Source organism: Epinephelus lanceolatus, chromosome 1, assembly GCF_041903045.1.
Source record: "Epinephelus lanceolatus isolate andai-2023 chromosome 1, ASM4190304v1, whole genome shotgun sequence".
NCBI lineage: Eukaryota > Metazoa > Chordata > Actinopteri > Perciformes > Serranidae > Epinephelus > Epinephelus lanceolatus.
This window is the reverse complement of record NC_135734.1, coordinates 34289141-34309126: the sequence shown is the minus strand read 5'-3', so window position 1 is coordinate 34309126 and position 19986 is coordinate 34289141. Positions and strand designations below refer to the sequence as shown.

At 39.8% G+C, this 19986-nt stretch overlaps 1 protein-coding gene across 1 annotated transcript in view; it reads left to right on the top strand.

The window, feature by feature from the left end:
- The window catches only part of ppp1r16b (protein phosphatase 1, regulatory subunit 16B), a 154799-nt gene that overhangs the window by 78037 nt on the left and 56776 nt on the right, over nucleotides 1-19986 (top strand). The gene's annotated exons all lie outside the window — the stretch shown is intronic.

The following is a 19986-nucleotide window of genomic DNA, read 5'->3' as shown; positions in this document are numbered from 1 at the left end:
GCAAAGGAGCAAAAATTAGCGCGTACACCTTGATGTTGTGTTCCCATCAATCAGTCATACCCATGACTACTGCAAAGTCATTTGACCTGGGTGTGAATGCTGATTAAAACCTTTACCACTGCATTAAAAAGCCAGATGTTAGCAGTTTTGTTGTGCAGTGGGAGAGGGGCCATAGTTTAGTTGGTTGAACAAATACAGATAATGGTGTACTAACTTCCTATCTAATAGAAACTGTATTTTTATAGATGCATAAAATTATATTATTGCAATATTATGCACTAAATTGGAGGGAAGGGACACAAAGAGCACATTAAATGTTCATAAACACTGATTAATTCCATTTCTAAATGTAATTAAGATCTTTGCTGGTGACAAAAACGCGCTGGTTTCATCTGGATATCACATCTAAACTGCAAAATACCTTCTCAAAGTGTCACCGTAGCTTTGCTTACATTTACACTGCATTAAAGATTTGCAGTTTAAATAAAAACAGATATGGAAAACTATAAAGACCTGTTAGTATTTATGATATTCATGAAACTGCCTCCACCTCAGAGCCCACATTATTGTTTGTGAAAAACCTTTTTATCAATAATCAGAGTTCAGTAAACTTGTGACCCACATAAATGCTGTAAAGTCAAAGTTCACCCACTTTGGGAATTGTTTCAATCAACACACAGTCAGACACACACGCACCCACACACAGTAAGATAACAGGAAGGAAGGGTGGGTTTCTCTTCCTGCGCCGTTGTTTGTTGATGTATCTTTTATCTTTTGGGAGGCATCTCGTCCAGCTCCCTCTCCTCCCTTGATGGGAATTTATGGGACCTGCCCAGGAAGACATGCATGAGATTTCTGCAGTGCTGCGTTACTGGCTTTTTGTGGTGGTAGATAATCACCATGGCGACCTTCAATGTAATGGATTGCTTTTTTAAAGATTTCTGTGTTTGTGTTTGCTCGGCCCCGTAGGGTGGTGGTACAGACTGATAGGAATCACATTCTTGGTTTGTGTCGCCATCAGCTCCATTTTACTTTCTCTCCTCTTCTTCTGTGCATCTCTTTCTGCACCACTGTAACAACATTTTATCCGTGGCCCTTCCCTGTCAGGGCCTGTATGATGTATTCTCTATGATCCCGTTTCCTTTTTATCATTGAACTCATACGCCACGGCTGAGATAAAAGTAAAAAAGTTGCACATTTTCAAGTGCCATTGGTCATTAAGTCTGAATCTACACGCTGCTAATGAGACATGCAGGATGGAGAATAACATAATCTCTTTATGAAAAAGGACTCTAACTTTATATCACCCTGACAAATGCGAAGAGAGGTGCTTTTGAGGAATGCACACAGGTTTTCAATCGATTGGTTAATGAGCAGGAAATAATCAACAAAGCGATTGTTCATTTAGCGACCAAAAATGCCAAAATTGTCTTGTTGCAGCCTCTCAAATGTTATGATTTACTGAGTTTGCTAATTTTTAGTAAAGCTTAAGGTGTTGCTCTAGGAATGCAATGTCAGTGTGTCACTCTGACTCAAATACAACAACTCATGGGTTGGTGTAGAATTTTGTGCAGGCCAGGATTTCCCACACATTTATTTATTCGTGACGGCCCACCATGATTAAAACATCTGCCACCATGTTACGATTTTCTATTTTTTTGGAGCATTAGGTGCACAGAGACAGTGGCAATGAGGAAAGGACAGGAGGCAGAGCTGGAGGTAGCAGAGATGAAGATGTTGAGGTTCTCTTTGGGAGTGACGAGGATGGATAGGATCAGGAATGAGTACATCAGAGGGACAGCTCATGTTAGATGTTTTGGAGATAAAGGATGCTGGGGTTGGAACTGCCAGGCAAGAGGCCTAGAGGAAGACCAAAGAGAAGATTTGTGGATATAATGAAAGAGGACATCAAGTCAGATGGTATGAGAGAAGAGGATGCAGAGGATAGGGTTAGATGGAGGCAGAGGAAGAAGAAGAAGAAGAAGAGGTGCGCCGTTGGAATACATATAGGCTCCTGTTCAGTTATTTGCTCCACAGGTGGAGCAGCAGAATGGCAGGCACAGTGAAAGTGAAACTTAACCGTCCATGTGCTGGATCTTAAGTTTGCTTTCACTCACATATAGCTGCCCCTCTCATCCATCAATCTCATCTAATCAGCTCTGATTCAGTCGGCTAATCAAATATTCACCATGCGACTCAGAGCTCCACAAACTGCTGCTGAGGGGAAAGAATAGTTCCACCTGCGCTGTGCTCACGAACCTGCAAAAACCTTCAAGTTTAGAGAGGCGACAGCGATTGATACAAGGACGCACAGGCAAGAAGAAAACGCACACACTAACAAAAAATAAAAGTTGGCCTCACCTCAGCAGCTGCCGCCACACATTGATTGTAATTCTGTGGGAAACACTGTAGACATTTGTGGGCTGTGGTCCAATGTACAGGAGACGTCACGTCTTTTCCTAAACACTCTTATTTGACTTTAATTGAGAACATAAAAAGGTCAAGTAAAGATCTGAAAGATACATCATAAGGACTTAGGAGAAGACAACCACAGTGAATCCAACTGCACTGACACAAGGCTAGGGAGGGAATTGAAAAGATTTTATTGATACCAGTGCTATTATCGATACTGATTATCAGTCCAATTCTTCCTCGATTACTTACAAAAAAACAGTACAGCAACACAGTTGAGCTGACTGCAGCCGGAGAGCTGGCTGCAGAAACAGTTTGTCTGTCATTATCTAAAATGGATGAAATCTGAGAATATTTGTTCAACATTTGTTATCATTTAAGTTTTCTCAGTCAAAGAAAAAATCTGCCTACACAAATGTCGTTATTTGCCCTCTGTAAGGGACGTGCTGCTCAGTTGGGAGCAGCGGCACTTGAGTGTCAAACCGCAGCTCTCCTGGAATTGAAGCCAGTGTTGTGTAGAAACATGTTTCAGCATATTTCTGTAGTGATATGCTGTAGTTGAAATGATCATTTAATAGACATTAAAGCACGGTTGTCTTCTTACTTTGTGAAATGAAGCTACACTTTGGACCGCTTCTTGCTCTCCATCACAACTTCTTCATGATACAAATTTCCAGCAGTGTAGATGCACAGTTTTCCATCATTTTTTTGCAATACGCAACTATCGCAAAAGGAATTGAAAAGCTTGGAGGCATGTGAACAGGTTCTCGAGTCCCGTTACTACACTGCAATACATAACTATGCAACAGTGGATTATATTGACCGGGGTCACTTTAAATGTTGCTGCTGCAAGGAATTGTGGGACAACATTCCCCTCCTAAAGGATGGTCCAGTGTACCCTATGCTAAAGGAGATAAGAAAGGAAGCAGTAAAGCACATTTCCTCAGCAGTTATAGTGTTTGACCAGCTCTTATCAGGAGCTGCCTCTTCAATACTTCTGCATCATTTCACTCAGTTCAGAAACTTCCAAAGCAAAAAGACTATTTGACCACAGCGTGGGTCCTCAGAGGATCAGCAGAATCATCAGGATTCACACTCTGACTTTGTGTCAACCAGATGATAACATTTATTTAAAATATTTGGATGACTATTGAATGGATTGTCATTGACTTTGGCACAGATGTTCATGTTTTCCTCAGGAAGAGTTGTTGTTTTGTTTTTGGTAATCCCCTGATTTCTCATCGACCAACAACATCAAGTCAAAAATGTCAGTTGTTCAATACTTTATGACAAAATACTTGCAACTACAGATTATCAACCTCAGCTGTAACTAACGTGCTAAACATGACCTACTGACTTATACAACCGCCATATAATCTACGTATTAACATTGACATTGGCTAATATTTGGAGCTTAGTTAGTTGTTTGTTTTTCTAAAACCAGTCTGCTTTTGTTGCTGATAAATTCCACTAATTGACATTTTAGCAGTGATTATAACTGTAATTACAGAGATTAAAGTCCCATTCATTAGGTGTCGACATTATTTTGCTTCTCCCCTGTGTAAGTTAATGTGTCCAGAAAGTTATCTGGTAATTACAGTATGTTAATTTGTTAATGCTTCTGAAAGGGAGTTATTTTTTTGTTGTTTTGGTGTTAATGTGTGCTTTCACCTTTTTTTATTTTAATTTAAAAAACACAATGATTCAGCCAGTGATCTTTGAGCAGGGAGGGATTATGTTCAAACCGGCTCATTATGTGAGTTTGTACTGTATGTGTGTGATAAATCATCTCTTTGGAGGTGTTTATGAGGGATTTTGAAATGAAGGAAGAGCCTCGTCACATAAAAACATACATTGTACTTGACAAGATGACTTTATATAGCAGGATAAATCCAAGTCTCACCATTGGTACAAATCCAATCTGTTCGGTAACACTTTCTATGAAGTCCACATTGTATTAGAAGGGCATTCGTAGTGAATTATAATGCATTATATACTCTGTGACCACACTCATGAACACACATAATGCTTACTGATGCACTATATCAACAGTCATAAAACATTATAGATGTGACTTATAATGAATTATAAGTGTCAAGTGTCGTATGGATGCTCTTGACTCGTTATAAACTAGAGGCTGACTGATGGAGCTGTTCATGCAGTATGAATAATTAAACTCACCTACACACCTCAACAATTAACTATAGTAAAGACTCACAGTATGCCATAATAGTCCATGCAGTATCATAAGTTATCATTGTATGTGTTAACAATGGGCAGGCCAGGACGTTGGACACGCAGTGTTGTGATTATGGACAACTCAGAGGGCATTATCTGGCTTATACCATTGTCACTTTACGTGCCAACCCCCGAATTTTCACAAGCCATAACTTGAGTTCCCTGGTAACAGCTGAGAATTTACTAATACCTGGAACAGCCATACCGTCCTATAAGGTTCTTATGCAATGGAAACGTTGTTTACTACTCCAGTACTCCAGTACATAGGACGAACCTTAGACAGGACTTAGCAACAGGAGACATTTCTAGTCTACTCAACTCATAGAACCCTTTGGCCCAGCTATTAGCCAGAAAGCTAACGTTATGCTAGCTCAATCCAACGTCAGTTAGGTTGTGTACGGTTGACAAACAGTAAATACAATTCAATTGAGATGCACGATATTGGATTTTTTGCCGATATCCGATATGCCGATTAGGGTTGTCAAAAGTATCGATACTCTGAAAAGTATCGATACTCAAACACTGTATCCGGATACAATACTAATTTACAAAAGTATTGATACTAACAGTGCACGCCACCTCAGCGCCTGTCGGGTGCGCGCGACGGGTCCGACGGACACGTGCTGTGCAGGCAGCGTCTGGTAGGCACGGAGCCCTCGCTGCAACCCGGCTTGTTGTCGTCGCTGTCGACCTTTCTGTTGCTGCAATATGGCCAGCGCGGCTGCAGGAGGATCAGAGCAGCCATTTTTTGGTCAAAAATGATAAAGGAAAAAGCGCTCTTTGGAAATATTTAGTGAAGTGAACACAGCACGCTGCAGACGGCAGGTCCCCTCACTAGCAGCTGAGCAGCTGGTGTTGCCAGCATCAAACTAAAATATAACTTCTAAAGTTAATGTGGGAGCTAAGCAGAAAACTTTATCAGTCATGCCCGTCCGTAACATTAATAGACAATGTTATTTTCACAGGACAACACAATTATGTGTGTCTGAAAAGTTACGTTAACTGTAAAGCCACAGATTGAAGCTGAAAAAACGTTTGGTTTCTCCCGTAACCCCTGGTTCTCTGATCATAGTGAGGTAGAAACAGGAGCACCCTGAGCCTAAACTACCAACTCTATTTGATCAGCAACAAAAATATGGTGCCAATTCACCAGAAGCACAGAAAATAAACAGGGCTGTAGATAAATACATTTGTATGGACAGATCTTGTTTCTGGTTGTTATTTATTTTGGGGGGATTTTTTGTTGTTATCTTTGATGTTACTGTTCTGATCTTTATTTAAAAAATGACATGCCTCTTAATTTTTTGCTGCTGTATCGAAAATGGTATCGAGTATTGAATATTTTCCTGGGTATCGATATCGAGTTTGAAATTTTAGTATTGTGACAACCCTAATGCCGATTAGGGGTGTAAATCACCAGCTTCATCATGATACGATATTATATCGATTTGTTTGGGTGACGATACAATGTTTGCCGATATCACAAAGTTTGTCACGATACGATTTTGATTCGATTCGATTCGATTCAGGAGCCTGCGATCGATATGACGTGATATCACATGCCCATCTAACACAATCATTTACATCAACTCACAAAAACAACTAGAATATGATTTGACCATTTTATTTCTGAGCTCTGTTTGTTGTTTGAGCGGAGGTGTACTTGCCCAGAAACAGACGTGCTATGTGAATTTCAAAATAAATGTGTATCTTTAAGGTGACGATATGGATCAATGTTTTCATTTTGCATCAATATAATTGGATCGTTAATCAATGAATCGATGTATCGATGTGGATTGATGTATCGTTACACCCCTAATGCCGATATATAACAACTCATTTGGCCGATGTCGATACCGATATCGATATATCCACTTTTTTCCCTACCTAATTTTAATGATCATCAAGTCTCTTCTGTAGTGGAATTAACATCATATTATGCATACATACTCTTATTGTGATGGCCCACCAGCAGATGGAGACATGAAATACAATACTTTTCAGTGTATGTAATATTCATTCATTCATTGTACAACATAAGGAAAAGCATGTTTTTCTGATTCTAATAGTTCATTTTAAAGCCGATATCAGTTGTTACCAATGACATGCCGACATTATTGTGCATCCCTTAATTTGATAGTATGTTTAACAACAAGCCTAGCTAGCTATCCAGCCATGTCACTGTCCCCAAATCAATATCAAGGGTTTCACAAACAAACTATACGCCATGTGTACCGTCACTATCAGCCACAGCCTCAAGAAGCAAGCTGAATAGTGACTGGGATGTGAGATGGTCGCTGATGTGATCCAAAGTGTCAGTAAGTTCAGAGGGCTGCTGTTATTCTTGTAGCTTGTGTGTTACAGTCTCCATCCTGTAAAGTTGAGAGCATGAGGCACTGAAGAACTACACCCATTGGGCCTCATTCACTAATATCTGCGCAGAAATGTTCTTACTCTCCGCAAAAAATAAGTACTTGCGCAAAATCACCGTTGGATTTATGACACGTGTGTACCGACCAATTTTGTTCTCAGCACCGTGCGTATGTTAGTAAATCAGAACCATTCTAAATTGACAGGCGCGTGTCCGCGATCTGCAATCAGCATACTACCACGCCCCCATTTCTCCATATAAGGAAACCGCTTGTCTAGAGTTGATTCATGAATGAAGGAAGCGGTTACGCGAGGAGAGAAGTAGTAAATTTCACAGTTTGTTAGAAGCGATGGCGCCGGGTCTTACAGGAATGCCATGGGTCATTGTAAGATTGTGGAGGACACAGCATGCCAGGATGATCTTGCACACCTTCTCAGGGGTATAAAGTAGTTTGCCACCGGCCGTATCTGATGCAAACACATCCAACGGCCCTTAAGCATGCCAAAAGTGCGCTCTACGGCGCGTGTGTGGGCATGTATGTTATTATAGCGCACCTCTTGAGGGGTTTCAGAGTTTGCGTATGGTGTCATCAGCAATGTTTTAAGGCCATTTGCCCGGTCACCCAAACAATATAACATTTTAACATTAACGGAATAGAGACTTACTGAAAATACTAACTTAAAACAATTGAAATAAAAGACTAGAACAAAAGATGCTCACCAACAAGCCATCCACTTCTCACAGCCCGTGCCTCCAAACGCATTCCCACTGTACTGTTTTGCAAAATAAATGAGTCGTGGGTGCCTCCTGGCCAGCGGGCCACAGCGTTAAGGATATGTTAGTCGGCATTACAGATCATCTGCATGCTGATGGAGTGATAGTTTTTCTGTTCATGTTATTGTTAATATTTTAATTGTCACAATGATGAGGGTGAACGTGTGTTAATTTCATGGTAATTTAATCCATTTGGCCAATATATTAGTAAATTAATTATTTTAAAAAATGTTAATTAAATCTCTTTTTCATGAATGTGGTTTTATAGACTCTGCATGTACTTAAAAGGTATGTTTGCATCTTCTAAGTCAGTTCGGCCTTCCTCATTTGTGCGTACGCATGGTCTGAGGCAGTTCTAAATTTGTTCACAGAGTAAGAACAAATTCGGGTAAGAAAATATTGATGAATCCCGGATTTGTGCGTCAAACGATCGTACGCACAGTTTAAGCACAGATTTGTGCGTACGCACTGTTTGTGAATGAGGCCCATTGTGAGGAATAAATTGTGAACAGAGGCTTTGACAGCATCCCTGTTGCTGTGGTTACTTATTCTAGACAGGTTGATACTATTATGTAGGCAGTGCATTAATTTAGAGCGGTGAACTGACAGTTTGGCTGGAACTATTTAGTAGGTGTCCATTGTCAGGTTTTTAAGGACACTCTGCAGCCAATCAGAATCAAGTACTTACCAAGAAACCATGGTATAAAACCTGAATAATGCATTTTACTTTCTCACTAACATGAAAAGGAACTGACAGCATTTATTGAAAAATACTGTGTCACCCATGCGTGCCGAAATGTCCGCGGTTAGATCTTCTCAGTAAATGTAGTTTATGATAATGTCCGCTCCCTCTTCTTCCATTTCCAAATAAAAAGGAACAATAAAGAACATTTGACGTCTTTCGGCAGAGAGAAATGGATCCTGATTTGCATCGGTATTGATGCAATTTGTATGTGTCACTGTGTGCATAGCCATATGACATGATGAAAGAGGCCATCATCTCACATACCTCGTACCTACAGTCACATTCACATACCACCTCCATGTCCTAACAGCAATCTGAATTTCATAAGCACTTTATTTGACGTTGTTTACATAAATTGGTTCAGACAGACTGAAGATCAAAAACAAAAAAACAAATTTTACACTGAGACGTGAAAAATCAAACAACAAAACACGATATAAAATATGCATTAAAAAACAAGAAACATTCTTGATATTAAACCAGTCATCTCTGTCTTTGTCTTCCAGCTCTTTAAACGTCTCTCTGCCTCGCTCTTCACTTCACATCGCCGTCATCTTCAGATACATCACACATCAAATCTATTTCATCTCGACTAATGCATCAGCGCCCACCTCTCTCTCACAGAGAAAGCAATTTAGCACCAATGCATATTTTGGTGCATTTCTGCCTGAAAACCAATCAAACATCAAGCTGTGCTGGTGACGCTGATTGTCTGTATGCATCTGCTAATCTCACTCTGGTCTCCAGCACATATTTGTTTACTTTAAATGTATAATTTCCAGTCTGAAGAGCAGGCAGAGCTATCTGACTTCTGCCTCCGACAGACGCCATTAGACACAACTGTCACCCTCTGATTACTTCTCCAGACTCAATGTGGAAACAGAATGTGTGCAGTTGTCGCTGTATGTGTTAAATCCATACACACAAACACACATGGGGCTCCCACATGACAACAGTAATGTCTTGATATACGCACACACACCTGCCTGTGCTGCAGCAGAGCTTTGTGTACAGTATGTACGAACAGTCAGTAGTTAATGGAGATTAATAACTGGGTGTTCCTGCAGGGAGAGTGAACACTGTCTGTCACTCTTTGTTACTCACTCAGGTTTTACCCTCACACCACTGGATTGTTAGTCTGGAAACTAGATTGTTTTCAGTCATGCTGAAATAAGGAGTTCCTTAGAGCTGAGTGCAACTGAAATTAGATTTTCTGTTATCTGATCAGCGCTGTTGGAAAATTGAATTTTTGTTGTATTTACTGTGATGTTTTCCACTCCAGGATTTGAGATTATTTGTACATTTTGTGATTATTTTTGTTTTAACAAGATGTTGAATCGATCAGACTTGAAGTTAAACTTTATCCAGACACCCACAACCTTTGTAGCATAACAATGCGAAGTATAAGTAGAGCATAGTGTTAGTTCAGGCAGTGTCCTAACTCAGCTCACATCCCAGTTACATCAGCTGATCTCAAACAGCCCAGTCAACCGATGGAGCAGCTGATTGATGGAAGGGAGTCAGCTGATAGATCCCATGATTCCTTTCTATGCAACCAATTGACAAATCTCATTCAGGGCACCCTATTTAAACTGCTCTGGCCTGACTACTGTTGCTGCTTCCTCTGCAAGCCGCTTTGCAACCCACCTCCACCCCAGCTCCTGCTTTTCATGCTGTGTCTGACTTATCAGTGTCATTTCTGTTTGTCATTGATGCTGCTCTGTTCTGTTCCCAGGGGTCTTTGCTGCTGCTCTCCCTGCCTTAGCCTTTCCATGTAGGCGCATGGAAGGGCAGGGAGGTTTGCATTTCTGCCTCAGGCTTTCCTCGTTTGCATGTGGAAGGGCAGAGAGGTGTGCTCTCTCCACCTTAGGCTTTTCATATAGGCACAGGGAAGAGGCTTTCTGTGTAGGCCTGAGGAGAGGCCCCGAAACAGAGCCATACCGCCAAATATAATACTGCAAATGGAAATAAAGTTTTCTTTGATTAAAATGTTCCTGACTGAACTGTAATAATAGAGCAGGGGTAGGAAACTGCTCCTGAGCCACTTGTGGCTCATTAGCCACTCCCCAGTGGGACCCTGTGGCATTGACAAATGAAAATGGTAACAATATGGTTAGTTTTTATTTTCTTTATCATTGTTGTAGGCTTCAAGTGATTCTTACATTCTTGAATTGTGAAAATGTGTAGCCTAAACACAAATTAAAAAATAAAAATAATTTCAACTAAAATGTGTGTCATATGTCTATGGTCTGGCGCCTTTTCTTTGTCTTAAAGCTGTGTTGTTGCTCTGTGTTTTAAACATGTTCTTTTGAATCTTCATAGTTAGTCAGACAGACAAGAAATGTATCTGACATTAGGGCAGATAATAAACACACTGCTTAATTCATTTATTTCACATTTGCTCTTATTTGGAAACACTTAAAAAAGACACCACTCTCCGAACTCTTTAAAATGCCTTGAATCTCTCACTACAGCCCCATTAACTCAGTATGTTAAAAAATCCAGAGTGGGAGCCCACTAGCTCAGCAGACAGAACAGGCATCCCATGTACAAAGGTTTTTGTCCTTGCTGCAGTGGCCCCCTGCTGCATGTCATCCCCCCTCACCCCCATGCCTCAACTGTCCCATCAAATGAAAAATCCAAAGCTTGTCAGGCCTGCGGGCGGCACGGTGGTGTGGTGGTTAGCACTGTCGCCTCACAGCAAGAGGGTTGCCGGTTCGATCCTGGGTGTGGGAGCCCTTCTGTGCGGAGTTTGCATGTTCTCCCCGTGTCAGCGTGGGTTCTCTCCGGGCAGATTAAGACATGCAGATTGGGACTAGGTTAATTGATAACTCTAAATTGTCTGTAGATGTGAATGTGAGCGGGAATGGTTGTTTGTCTCTATGTGTCAGACCTGCGATAGTCTGGCGACCTGTCCAGGGTGTACCCTGCCCCTCGCCCGATGTCAGCTGGGATAGGCTCCAGCCCCCCCGCGACCCTCAAGAGGATGAAGTGGTTAGAAGATGAATGAATGAATGAATGTCAGGCCTGCTGTGCGTAAAAAGTTATATTGAGACAGATTTTGAATCAAAACTGACATTAGTTGATGTTTTCAACATACAATCAGTAACCATGTTTACAAGCACATGATATTCTGGCTTTTGCCCTTATACTGAGAAAGACAATATTCCTACTGAGCTGTTTGGATGGCTGAAGAAAATGAATATTCCACCAATATTCCTGTCTATACGCAGCTATACATACTGTGACTAACATGATCAGAACATCCATTATTTTCTTTTGTATGCATCTCTACCCCACAGCCTTGCAAATTGTTGTCTACGACACTCAGAACCAAGTAAGGCCAATATTATGAAAGTACCTTTTACATGTCCAAAGATTGCTCTGAAAACTTGAATAGTATCTGTATATCCCGCATGTCTTACTCGGAAAATGCGACATAAAAAAAAAAGGCCTGATTCAGAACATCTTATGGAATATGCTGTTTATATGACCCATATATAAATTTATATTTTTTTCCCATTCAAAATAAAAGGAAACTATTATGTGAATGTAAATTAAGTCATTATCTTTGAGGATGACCACTTCTACACATCTCTAACAACAGGACTAACAGTAATGGTCGGATGCATCATGCCTTGGTCCTCACTTTGTTATGAAATGTGGTCTTCTGCATGTATGTGTTTGTCATTGAATGCCATTAGCATGTGCTAATAGTACAGGACCTTGATCCTGCGTCTGTGTCTGCAGCTGTGGTGCTGTTTGACAGGCAGGTGACTGATGGCATCATGACTGTAATAAATCGTCCTGTGGATGTAAAGGTAGACAGCGCCTCCTGAACACTTCCTGTGGCCACATTTATTTATTTTCATAATATTATGTTGTACCAACAACATCAAAACAAAGCTATAAATCTTCAGTTACTACATAGAGACTTAAAACATTAGTCATAAAACAGGTTGTAAAATATTTACTTTATTTAATCAGGTGATTAATCAGAAGACTTTGTTCAGGCTCCTCTAACAGCAGGTATCTTATTGAAGTATTCTTTTACAAACACGATATCCCCACCAGCTGTCATGTTGCTTGACTGTAGCTGAACTCTGACAACTCTGCGTACAGGGGCGAGAAAAAAGTGAATGTCTACTTGGAAGAAATCAATAAAAATCCTTTCATGACCTCCTGAAATCTTCCCTTTACAACTTCGGAGTTGGCACAGCCAGACTGTGACTCATTGGTGCAGCAAATCATTTGCTGCGGTAAATTAAGAATCAGGAAGGAAAAAAGGAAAAGGGCAAACAATTAAGGTTAAATCTGTTTTTGTAGGTGCAACAGTGGGTTGTGTAAATTATATCGACATTGTCAGTGGGGGTGTCAGGAAGTGATGAGGTCTCATTACATCCTGAATTCGTTTACCTCCAAATTCATCCTACGTTTACTCTGTTTCAGGCTTTTTTCTTTTTTTTTTTGACTCGAATGATACAAACAGTATAGATGATCTGTCACCGCAGCCAGTTTTAGTGTCTTTCAGTGCAAATGGAATCATTTTACAGACATTATGTTTTGGTATCTACTTTTTAAGTAAGGTTCCTAGCTTGAAGTGTTTCCTAAGCGGGGGTGTTTTCTTTTTTTTTTTAGTTGTTTAAGTGATGATGTATGTATGTCTTTAGAAATGAGGATGCTATGATAAATTGGACATGTATTTTTTAAAAATTGCCTATGTTACAGAAAATATTACAGTGAGAAATCATTTTCAATGGAGCTAGCAATACAATGTGTTGACAAGTTTCATAGACACTGGAAACTGCTTATAGTGATCACAGTGATCAACAGCCAATGCTGCGTTCATATGAAATCAGCCAGGCAGCAGACAGCAAACCACATATGATTTTAGTGGATAAAAGCAGGACGGTAAAATAAGGGAAGACCGGCAGACCGAGAATACTGGTGACAGTAACGATAGACAGCACTGCTGTCAAAAGTTGGAATATTTTAATTTTTGGCTGTGTCCAGCAGCGGAATTTACAAACTGATGTTACATAACTCCCTCACATGAGAACAAAACGTGGACAACTAGTGGACATTACTAGAATAATTATATAAAATAATACACACAAAATAATTTTATTTGATATATTTTATTCCATTCTTTGTAATGTTGCACAGTATACCAGTACTAAAATAGTACCGCGGTACTAGAGTATTCCAAACGGTACTATACTGCATTTGGAAAATACCGGTACTTTGAAAGTGATTCAATTCATTAATTTAGTTAATTTATTTTACTAATTTATGCACACAAACGCCTTCTTCCTATTGGAGCACAGATTGCACAAGTGGTGTGTATGACAACACCTGTATCAACATTCGCAGCTGGCGCACGTGAAAAGAGACAAGAGAAAGTCTGAATCACAAAGGGAGACGACACGAGACAACACAAACTTGGTGGAACATTTGAGTTACCAAACCGTGACGTCTGTACCGAGGTACTTACCGAACCATGATTTTGTTTTTACCGTTACACCCCTACTATTTATTGTTCTGAAGGTTTGTATCCAAAAGCACTTTTCCTTAGGAAAAGTACCGAAGAGTATCGAAAAGTATCGAAATTCATATTGGTATTGGTACCGAAACAAAGATTTTGGTATCGTGACAACACTAATTCTTTGTAAACAATACAACATTGCCATTGCAACATATCGTCATGCATGTTTCCTTTTATCATCCTGCAGTTCTGTCAGACTGTTTGTTTATCCTGTGCTGTCCAAAAGCTGTTTTCCGTCTGCTGTCTACCATCTGCCTGATTCCTTGTAAACACAGCATGAGGCTGGTGCTGCATGCACATTGAAATCATGACTGGAAAACAAAGTTTATGCTCATTAAAAGCATAGGCAAGGCAAGGCAAGTTTATTTGTAGAGCACAATTCGCACACAAAGTAATTCAAAGTGCTTTACAGAACAAGAAAATGCATTAAAATCACAATACAAAATAAAAACATAAATAATCATTATAAAATGAACTTTAAAAGAGAAGAGTGCAGATAAGATCCTTTCAGTCATATGCACAGTGAAATAGAGCTGTTTTGAGCCTAGATTTGAACATTGTCAGAGTAGAGGCCTGTCTCACATCTTCAGAAAGACTGTTCCAGATTTTAGCTGCATAAAACTGGAATCCTGATTCCCCATGTTTAGTCCTGACTCTGGGCACCAGCAGGAGGCCGGTCCCTGAGGTCCTCAGAGTCCGAGATGGTTCATACGGCACTAACATGTCAGCATATGGTCTCATTTCAAAATAAACTTAGAACGTAGGTAAAAAACATTTTTCGGTTTACTTCCTCAGGTTTAGGCAACATAGGCACGTGATTAGATTTAGAAAAAAAACATAATGGTTTAGCTTAAAATAACTATGTTTATTACTAACATAGTATAATATGTGACATGTCACTAGCATTGTATGCTACACATACTAGCACACTACGTCATTATTAAAATAATTTGACTTTTCATTTCACACATTAAACGAACAGCAGGCTTCTTGGTGAAAGTCTGGCTTTTGTTTGACCCATCCACCTCCACTCCTGTCCTATGCAGACTTTCTTACTCTTTTTATCACGGTAGTTGCCCGGAGTGTCGACAGATGCCTCCGCCAGAGGCATTTCATACAGCTGCTTGAGGGTGCGTCTGTTCTTCTGTGTCTGATGCCGATAGGCCATTGACCAAGTTTCAAGTTTTTGACAAGCTGGGAGTGAGACCACGTTGCAAGAAACAGTCATGGCTGTTAGTGATGGAGACAGAAAAGGAATGCGCACAGGGAAAGCACCTGTGGTTGATGCTGCTCTTGTCAAGTGGATTTAAAATGCCTGGTCATGTAATGAAACAACTGTACTGTATTTTGAAACGGTCGATAAAATTCAATAGTGAAGGTGTCTGTTTCATTACTTAATATGTAAATATTAATAGGTGGTAATCTGCATGAGAAAGCAAATAAAAAAGGTTTTACAGATCAGTTTGATCTGGACGTACGTGATCACCATGAGAGGTTTCCATTGAACTTATAATATGGAAATAAATGAGTACACCAGAGGCACTTATTGAGAGCCACAAAGTGACTTTCCTTCGGCCTCCTCTGGGTCTGTGGAAATAAAAGTAATGCAATCAGTTACTTTGAGGAAACCCTGTGCTTGTTGCATCCTAAATGGTGTTATTTAAATGCAGTTTTCAAGCCAATTTAAATCCAATTATAATCTCCTCAGGCAGCTAAACATGACATTTAGCAGGTCCCCTGAAAATTCTGAAACACAGAAAAACACCTCAGTATGTAATTACAAGAGAATCACAGACGATGCAGCTCATGTCAGCTGCAAACGTGCTGTTGGTTCTGTGGTTCCTCGGAGAAGTGTTGTTTACACTCAAGGTTGTACAACACAGAGCTCCAGACAAACAGTTGAAAGCAGACACGGTGTGTGACATGAGTTGGTGCAGTCAGACTGAACCTGCACTGTATAACCTTGGGTCCCATTCTCTCATCACTCACTGTAATATTTCACTTTACAAGAGCGCATAACGTGAATCAGACAGCTGCAGACGCTCATTTTGTTTGGCGTCCTTGCTCCTTAACAGCAGCTGATGTTTGGAGATATGTCTGCTGCCGAGCTGCTGTGTACACGGTTGTGATAATACTGAAAATCTTCTAGCAAAGACAAATACCACAGTTAGATGTTGACAGTGATCAGAAGCCTAATTGAGGCCTGATAGCTGCAGGAATCAGGAAGTGGGATAATGGAGTTTGGCTGGTGACGGCCCCACTTCCATCAGTCTACTTTACTGTAGAAAAAAGCACTCCCTCTGCCTCATTTTCTGCAGCACACAATGTGTTTCCATAATGACCAGCTGCCATTATCGTCAAACAGCACTAACATCCAACTCAGAGGAAACTTCTGCAGCACAGACGCTGTGCATAAATACGGACCTGTCTGCAGGTCAGTTTTCAATCGTATACATCTTGTCGTCACAACCTGCCTCTGTAGCAAACATCCTTCCATCACCTTTATTAGCTGCCACATAAAAATGGAGCTCATATTACGAGCACTCCTCCAGGAGCTCGAGCTGTTCTTAACTTAAGAAAGATTTCTGTGAGAAGATGTCAGCAGGTGCAGCGCCTCCCAAAGTACCTGCTTTTCATCTGACACTGACTTCCTCATACAAAAGGTTTTTGAAAATGGTGTATGTGTGTATTTGTGTATGTGTGTGTGTTGCATGTAGAGAAACAAAGGGCTACATAAATGGATAATACAGTGTAGAGGATTAAGAGTGTGTAGTGTAATCCTGTGTATGAGTGTGCGTGGACTAGCACAGCTTGTATTTTATACAGAGGCTCAGTTTGATTTACTCAGTAAAATCTCTCTGTACCAGGGCTTTAAAGTACTTTTTTCTGTGCACACGCACTTGATGCATGTAACTTTTAGAATTACATGCATTAGTTTTGTTTTAGCTGACCCAAAAAAAATTTTTTGCCACGCCATTTGGTACATTTGTTCTTCTTTCTCGGCTTTTTCACCACAGTCGCAGCCGTACTCGATCAAAAGACATCTAACATGCAACATTTTCTTGTTAATGGCAGTTCAAATATGACAAACTTATCAGTGTGTTATAGTGCAGTCTGAGCTGACTTTCTCTTAAATTTTCTAAAAACTGAACAGAAGAATAACCACAGTTTTTACATAGTCACAGTCAGGGTCAACCTGAACAGAATTACATTGAAAATTTCAGCAAACCTCTGAAGGAGAACGTTTCTTTTGTCTGACAGAACAGATTAGCTTCTAGTTGAATCAATTCAGCAGGTCATGTACCAGCTCCTATTTTATTTGTGTTTTATTCCCTTAACTGCGACCTGCATTTTTTGGGTCGGGCTCTTAGCGCTGCCGATACGTTTTACGCTCAGTACGTTGACTGAATGCTGCCTGTGTAGATTTAAGACGAAGGATTGAAGCTGCTGCTCTGTCAACGTTCTGCTTTCACCACACAGCAAGGCTACAACTAATGTTTTACAACTAATGTTTTACTATCTATTAAGCTGCTGATTATTTTCTTTATTAACTGACCATTCATTTGGCGTATACATAATGTCAAAAGCCTGTTGCAATACGTCCAACGTGACATCACTCCTTGTTTTGTCCAGCCAAAGTCTTCACCAATGGTCGGCTGGATGTCCGTTATGTTTGGTATTTTTCTGAAAATGATTAATCGATGATGAAAATAGTTATTTTTCTATTGATGAATCAACTTCTTTTTTGTTGTACCATCATTATTCTCAAAAGCACAAAAAACTATTTCATCTCAATATGTTTTTTATAGATATATATATATATACATACATATGCAGGATATACTGAAGCATTTACTTTCTTTGCAGTTGAAAAACTTTGACTTCAGAGCTATAACAAAATTGATTAGTGTCAACTAGTAAATTAATTGCCAACCAATTTGATAATCAATTAATCAGTTTGAGTATTTTTTAAAACTAAAATAACTGTATTACTTTACAATAATATATGGAACATCAAAGTTCTCTGACTGCAGTTTCTTAAATGTGAATATTTACTGGTTTCTTTCCTCCTTTTGTGACATCTTTGGGTTGTGGACAAAACAAGATATTTGAGGGCAATATCTTGGGCTTTGGGAAACACTGACTGACATTCACCATTTCCATTTTTCACCATTTTCTGACATTTTATAAACCAAACAACTAAACATTTCATTTACAGATGAATCAACAATGAAAATGGTTGTTAGTTACAGCCCAAATTTTGTCTAACTAATGTCAGAAAACCATTAAGATGGCCTGTCACAATATTCCTGAAGCTCAAGGTTGCATCAGATGTCTTGTTTTGTCTTGTCAACAGTCCAAAACCCAAAAATATTCAGTTTATGATCATATCAAATGGAGAAGAGCAACAAAAACTTCACCAGTGATGAGCTGGAACCAGGTCATGTTTCGCATTTTTGCTTGAAAACAATTAATTGATGATCAAAATAGTTTTCTGTTGATGAAGAAATTGATTTATTCTTTTGGGGTTTTGTGTTGTTGTAACATTATTATTAACTGAAGCACTATAAACAACTTAACAGTATTTTAGTGCTGTTATTTGCTCTTTAACTTAGCTTTGATGAATATTGTGCGCCAAATGACGCAATCTACTGGAATTTTTAAGTCCATGTGAAATATTCCTGTTGGTGGAATACCACTTTAAAAGCACTGTTATGTTCTATTAGATCTGTTATACTTTGTTTTAAGTCTAACATGATGATGCCATGACAATGAAAGCATTTTAATTGTTTAAAAGCAAAAGAGTGCTTTGGAGATTTCATGTGATTTTTTTTTTGTCCACGTGTCCAAAGAGCCCCTTAGACAAAGTCAGTAATGACTGCCCTCCTCATCTGAAACCAAACTGATGCTTGATATATACATCTGTACATCATGTCTGTACTGTGTTTTATTGCATGTTTCTCCATCCTCTACTGTGTGTGTGTGTGTGTAGATGTTTGGTTTGTGTATTTGTGTGCATACATGTGCTGTTTCTACTTCATGTGTGTGTGACTATTTTTCTGGCAGTCTGAGGGATATATGTGATAATTATCATCCCAAATCTCTCTCATCTCTCTTTCAGCGTCATAACCTGATTTATCCACTCGCTGTTTTTTTTTTTTTTTTTTTTTTTGTCTCAGTGAAATAAAGGCAGATGGCAGCTCTGCCAAAAACAGGGGATAATAATGACGTGGAAAGGAGCCCTGTGCCGCCACTTCCTGCTCAGGCCAGCAGGTTGAGCCGTGTTAGCGGTCAGGCAGCGGTCCAGCGTGTACTCTGTGATAGCTGATATTTTGTGAATTAGGGTCCGGGCACAGGGTTTATCTGTTGGGACTATGAGGCAGACAAACAGTGTAATCCTAGGGATCATTACATCATCCTACCATTACTCATTCGTCCATATTTCCAAGGTCAGTTGGGTAACATCCTGGCAGGGCTGATTATTTGAGAGATTGAAGTTTCTGCAGGCCGCATCACGATGATGCAGAGAGATTAATGGTTTGCAGATTGATTGGTGATGTCACTGAGTAACAAAAGGTTAAGTAAAGCTGCACCTGCAGGCTGTGTGAGCAATCAGGAGGAATCTCATCAGGCTTTTATCCTGCATCCGTTGTTTTTTTTGCTCTGCAGCAGCCAGAACATCGTATTCTTTCTGAAATATTGATCACAGCTGAATGGCTGTATCACCATGCAACACATGTGCCTCTTCACTCGAGACTTGTGAAGGCAAACTGAATATTTTTCAAATCTCAGCCACAGAATAGTGTTTCATTAGTGCAAGTGAAGCATGCGGTGAAGTGAGGTGTCTAAATCTGGTTCAATTTGTAAAGGGAACTGCAGTCAGCTGAAGGAAATCCTGTT